We start from the raw sequence: 6,651 nt of genomic DNA on the forward strand, positions 1-6,651 counted from the left end.
TGAATAAGTCATGAAGTCTAATAGACACTGCAAAGCTCATGTACCAAAAACAGATGTCCCTCATCCTTGAGGAGTTGACTCTTTCTGAAAAATCTCAGTGAACAGTCCTTTAGGGACATTTAGATGACCTTTTCCTTGAGACATCATGCTGCTTTATGCTTTGCTAAATGTCTAATTCGTATAATTTTATCAAGGCACCAAATCTGTTTTGTGTTCTTTGATGTGGATTGCAGATATAATTCACCACTTCTGCCATATATGTCTTTTATGCAACTTTAAATTTTCTTCCATCAATTCCCAACCTCCATCAGGATTTAAGCAGAGCTTACTGTTACTGCCCCTCCTTATGTACTCGGCTACTTTCCATTTCCATGCTATAAATTAGGAGTCTTCTGAACTTCTTTATCCTAGAAGCTATTTGCGAATACTTAGAATAAATTTTTGGGGGGCCATCAAAGAGGGTGCCAAATTATGAAAGCCTGTTTTATTTTTATTCATAATATCAGCACAAAAGACTTTTGCCTGTATACTTAAACCCTATTTTATATTTTTAGGAAGAAACGGTGATTTAGTGATTATAGAATATAAGGATTTTTGAATAATGATATTTTATAGTGATAAAAACCTGGGTTGTGTATAAATGATTTTTCTTTCAGATGTGTTTCTTTCAGATGCGTTTTCTTTTAAAAAACTAGTTAAATTAGAATTTTGTACATATGTTTTCAGAATGATAGAGGCATAATGTAGAAAAATTCAAAAGGCAGCCCACTAATTTCTCCATGAAACCCATTGCTCCTACCACATTTATCTTTAGTTAAGAGATTTGTGATCCACATTGTAATGCACCCAAACTATAAATCTAAAAGTCACCTTTCATGCCACTTCCTGGTTCATCTTCCAATGGATCCCCAGAGAGATTATCTCTCTGAAGTATCCCTCAAGTCCCCTTCACTCCATCTCTTTTGTTCTGCTACTGACTAGTATCCTTGGCTCTAGTCTTTCCTTTCATCAATCTGTTTCCTTCCATTGTTGCTAGTTACCTTCCTAAAATGCAAACACCTACTAAAAAGCCTCTGTCATCTATTGTGTAGAGGATAAAGTCCAAACTCTTTGGCAATACATCCAAGACCTCTGGTCCTACGCCTTTTCAGCATCATCTTTCCCAGACCCACACACCAGTTGCACAGATGGACTTGCCACTCTCTGCCATCATCCTTTGGCAGGATGGATTCCTTTGTTGGCAGCTTCTGCCTGTTTCCTTACTATCTTCCTTATTATACCTCTTCTACCTCCAATCATAGCAAGCGTGACGCAGATCCAAGTTTTGTGGGAACCCCAGACTTATACAATGTGGAGTCCAGTGTAAGAAAAAGAATACACAATGATTAAAAAATACAAACAGGGCATTGGAAGGGGCCCAGGCAAGTGAAGCTCCAGCTTGGTTAGCTTCCTGGTAAATCTACCCCTAAGTGACTGCTCAATGACTTTATTAAATGAATCTTTATTAAGCTTTCTCAGTATGGCAGAGTGACTAGGATAGTATGTGCTCATTAAGGATTTGTTGAATAAAAGAATAAAATCTTACTTTCCCTCCAGGTTGGCTCAAATGTGCCCTCTTCTGTACAGTCTTCCTTAATTTTTCTCATAGTTATTTGTTGTTTCTTCCCCTTTCTATAGTCTTTGTAGATACACTTATTATGACACTTTCAACACTGCATGTAATTGCTCTTGTTTCTTGTAGACCAGTGGTTCTAAACTTTACTGTATATCAGAATTAGCTTGACAGGTTTGTTAAATCACTGGTTGTTGGGCCCTACTCCCAGAGTTCCTGATTCTGTTAATCTGCAGTGGGATCCAATAATTTACATTTTTTTATAATTTATCTTTAGAGATGGAAGTCTCCCTATGTTGCTCAGGTTGGCCTCAAACTCCTGAGCTCTAGTAGTCCTCTTACCTGAGCCTCCCAAGTAACTGGGATTACAGGCATGTGCACCATGCCTGGCTTGAGACTCGACATTTTTAACAAATTCCCAGGCCAAGTTTTTTTTTTTACAGGAACTGTACTTTATTTATTCTTTATTTATTATTTATATATAATTAATATATATATATTTAAACACCTGGTACATGGCAGGTGTTTAAATATATATATTAAAGTGAAAAAGAATTAAACATCTCACACATTTTTAACTTTCTGCACTATTAACAGGTAACAAATAGTCTTATATATGTCTTTAAAATTTGAATTCTCCACTAGGTTGCTCTAATTAATGACACTTACTAAGTGATTTATATATTACTTTGTAAATTAATAATACATAATCTGAGCCGGGCTCGGTGGCTCAGTCTGTAGTCCTGCGCCTTTGGGAGGCTGAGGTGAATGGATTGTCTGAGCCCGCGGGTTTGAGACCCGCCTGGACAGGCAAGGCCTCATCTCTACAGTAAATCAAAAACCAGCCGGGCGTGGTAGCGCGTACCTGTAATTCCGGCTACTCGGAAGGCTGAGGCGGAAGGATCGCCGGAGCCCGGCAGGTCGAGCCTGCGGTGACCGGGAATGGCCACTGCACTCCATTCTGGGCGACAGAGTGAGACTACAACTCAAAATAAATAAATAAATAAATAAATAAATAAATAAATAAATAAATAAATAATACATAATCCTACTCTTAGACCATGTTTTAAAAGGAAGAAAAGAAAATAAACATAATTTTATTTTTATTTGTTTTGTTTTAATATCTTTAGGAGTACAAGTGAGTTTGGCTTATATGAATGAATTGTATAGTGACAAAGTCTGGGTTTTTAATGTACCCATCAGCCAAATAGTGTACATTGTACCTGATAGGTAACTTTTTTTTGTTTGTTTGTTTTTTTGAGTTGGAGTCTCACTCAGTTGCCCAGACTGGAGTGCAGCGGCTGTTCCGGGCCACCGCAGCCTCACCTGCTGGGCTCTGGTGATCCTTCTGCCTCAGCCTTCCGAGTAGCTGGAACTATAGGCGCATGCTACCACACCCGTCTAGTTTATTTATTTATTTATTGTAGAGATGAGGTCTCGCCAAATTGCCCAGGTGGGTCTTGAACCCGCGGGCTCAGGCAATCCACTCACCTCAGCCTCCCAAGGTGCGGGATTACAGGCTGAGTCACCGAACCCGGCTGATAGGTAACTTTTCATCCCTCCTCCCCTTCCACTCCCCTTCAGAGTCTCTAATGTCCATTATATATGGACACCTTTGCAGACCATTAGCTTAGCTCCCATTTATAAGTGAGAACATGTATTATTTGTTTTTTCATTCCTGAGTTAGTTACTTCAAAAAAATACATTTTTTTGTCAGACATGGTGGCTCATGCTTGTAATCTCAGCCATTTGGGAGGCCGAAGAGGGAGGATCACTCGAGATCAGGAGTTTGAGACCAGCCTGGGCAACAAAGTGAGACCTCATCTATACATAAAATACTAATAAAAGCAATTAACCATGTGTGGTGGTATGACCTGTAGTTCCAGCTAATCGGAGGCCAAGGCAGGAGGATTACCTGAGTCCAAAAGTTCAAGGCTGTGGTGAGCTATGACTTTTGCCACTGCACTCCAGCCTGGGTGACAGAGCCAGATCCTGTCTCTTAAAAAAAAGAAGTGCATTCCCTATTCTACCATAGATTGTGATTTCTCTGATGGGTCTGGAAAAAAGTAAATTTAAGACCTTCTGGAAAGGATTCATCATTCTAGATGCCATTAAGAACTCTTGTGATTCATGGAAGGAGGTCAAAATATCAACATTAATAGGAGTTGGTTCCAATCAGAACAGAAGTTGATTCCAACTTTCATAGATGACTTTTAGGGGTTCAAGACTTTCGTGGAAGAAGTAAATGCAGATGTGGTACAAGTAGCAAGAGAACTAGAATTAGAAGTGGAGTCTGAAGATGGGACCTGAATTACTACAATCTCATGACAAGACTGTATGTAACAGAGGAGGAGTTGCTTCTTATAAATGAGCAAAGAAAGTAGTTTCCTGAGGTACAGACTACTCCTGCTGAAGATGATGTGAACACTGTTTGACAACAGAACATTATTGAAGTGACAACAAAGGATTTATAATATTCCAATATTCTAGTTGATAAAGCACCAGGAGGATTTGAGAGAATCGACTCCAATTTTCAGAGAAGTTCTGTGGATGAAATGCTATCAAACAGCTTCAAATGCTACAGGGAAACCTTTTGTGACAGGAAATGTCCATGGATGAGGCAAACTGTATTGCCTTTACCCATTTTTAAATAAAGTTTTTAATTGTTTTACTACTAAGTTGTTTGAGCTTCTTATATATTTTGAATATTAACCTTAGTCAGATATCAGGTTTACAAGTATTTTCTTTCATTCCATAGTTTTCCTTTTCACTTTGTTTCCTTTGCTGTGCAGAATCCTTTTAGTTTGATGTAGTCCCACCTGTCCACTTGTCTAAAAAGAATATTTTTTCAAAAACTTAATTTTTAAATAATTGGAGACTCACAGGAAATTGTAGGGGAAAAAAAAGAACAAGGGTACCCATGTACCCTTCACCTTTCTTCCAATGGTAATGTTTTGTATAGCTATAGTATAGTATCACAACTACAACCAGGATAATTCATACTTCACCATTTTTACAGGTGCTTATTGTGTATATGGCTGTGTTTGCAGTTGTGTAATTGTATAACATGTGTAGATCTGTGTAACCACAACCTCGGTGAGTATATAAAAGGGTTCCATCACCACAGGGCTGTTATGCCATCCATTTATAGCTACACACCCTGCTGCCTCTATCCCTAACCCTTGGGGACCACCCATAAAATCTTCTCCATCTCAGGAAACTCTCTCAGGTCCCCTCCTACTGGAGCTTTTCTGTCCTCTTAATAAATCCTGCTTTCAAAAAAAACCCAAAAACCGAAAAACAAAAATCTTCTCCATTTCTTAATTTTGTCATCTCAATAATGTTATATAAATGGAATAATAGAGCACATACACATCTGAGATTGGATTTTTATCCAATCAGGATAACTTCCTTGTAATACATTCCAATAGTTGTATGTATCGATATCTTGTTTCTTTTTATTGCTGTGTAATATTCCATGGTATGGATGTATCACAATTTGTTTAATCAGGGATGCTTGGGTTGTTTTCAGTTTTTTGCTATTATGGAATAAAGCTACTATTATGACTGTTCATGTATAGGTTTTTGTGTAAATGTAAATTTTTATTTCTCTGGGATAAATGGCCAAGAGTATAATCCTATTGGTAAGTATGTGTTCAGCTTTATAAGGAACTGCCAAATGATTTTCTAGAGTGTCTGTACCATTTTATAGTTCCGCCAGTAAATATATATGTAATCCAATTTCTCTGCTTGCTTGCTAGCATTTGGTGCTATTCTTAGCTTTACTTTTAACCAGTCTGCTAGGTGTGTATCAATACCTCATGGTAGTTTTAATTTGCATTTCCCTAATGTCTGATGATGTTGAACATCTTTTCACATACTTATTAGTCATCTGTATATCCTCTTTGGTGAAACATTCATTCTTGTTAAGGTATTGACTTATACTAACATAAATCTCTTTACATTTATGCAAGCACACTTTTTCAGAAGGGAAAGCTCTCCTAAACTATTTGGAACAACTCTTCTTCTTTCCGAAACAGTGAAGTTCTCCACACTTGTTCCAAATCATGGGTATACAGAAAAATCAGCTACTTGTAAGAGTTCAGTTAGCCCTTACTTGACAATAATTATATTCCCATATTTGGCATGCAACTGAACCTATAAGAAGTTTTTATTAAAAAATTGGAAAATAATGAGCACATTTGAATATTCTTTTTATGCATAATATAAGGAGTTGCTTTTATGTAAATGTACAGACCACTGGGATTATATTAAAGCCTGTCATGATTGCAGTTGATGAAATGGTACAGTGAAAAATTCAAGTTGGCATTTCTGATCATCTGATGTAATAAGAGGATTGTTGCTTTAAAATCAGGCTTTTTTCTCCCTTTCATCTATAAACTTTATGCACAACATGTACACACATTGTTTAAAAAAATCCCTTTTAGTTCACTTTCTTTTAAATCCTTCTGAATTAAACAAATAAAAGCATGGCATTTTTACTAAAATCTTTTTACCCCTAGCTATTAAAACAACCAAGCTTATAAGTGAAAAATAGAAAATAAGTCATGTATAGGTAAATTGAAATTCGTAAATGGAATGGGAGCAGTAGCAGGCTACTTACCACAGCTTGGGAGAGTGTGGGTCAGAATGTAGTGACTGCTGCTTCACTTAGACAAAATGCTATTTGCTTAATGAAAGCTTTGCCTTGTAGTTTAAGGGCCTCAGATGTCATGGGGCTAGAAAAATAAACTTTACCCTCTTGGCTTTTAGCAGTATATGTGCTCACTAAAGGCACTCAGTATATATTAATTGGGTTAATACAAAACGCAAGTAAATGTGAAACATTAATACTTTTCAATAAGCTACTTAAAAAATAAAAAGGACAACAAAATCTCTGAAGAAAAGAGCTTGTTTTTTAATTATATGGTAGGATAAAGGAAAAAGGTCATCAACTTGGTTCAAATAAGATCTACTTATAGAGTTATATTTTTATTTGAATAAGTAAAATAATGACAATAAGTAGGTGTTGAGTTAGA

The sequence above is a fragment of the Carlito syrichta genome, unplaced genomic scaffold (assembly GCF_000164805.1).
Source record: "Carlito syrichta isolate Samal-C Ts95f unplaced genomic scaffold, Tarsius_syrichta-2.0.1 Scaffold305870, whole genome shotgun sequence".
NCBI lineage: Eukaryota > Metazoa > Chordata > Mammalia > Primates > Tarsiidae > Carlito > Carlito syrichta.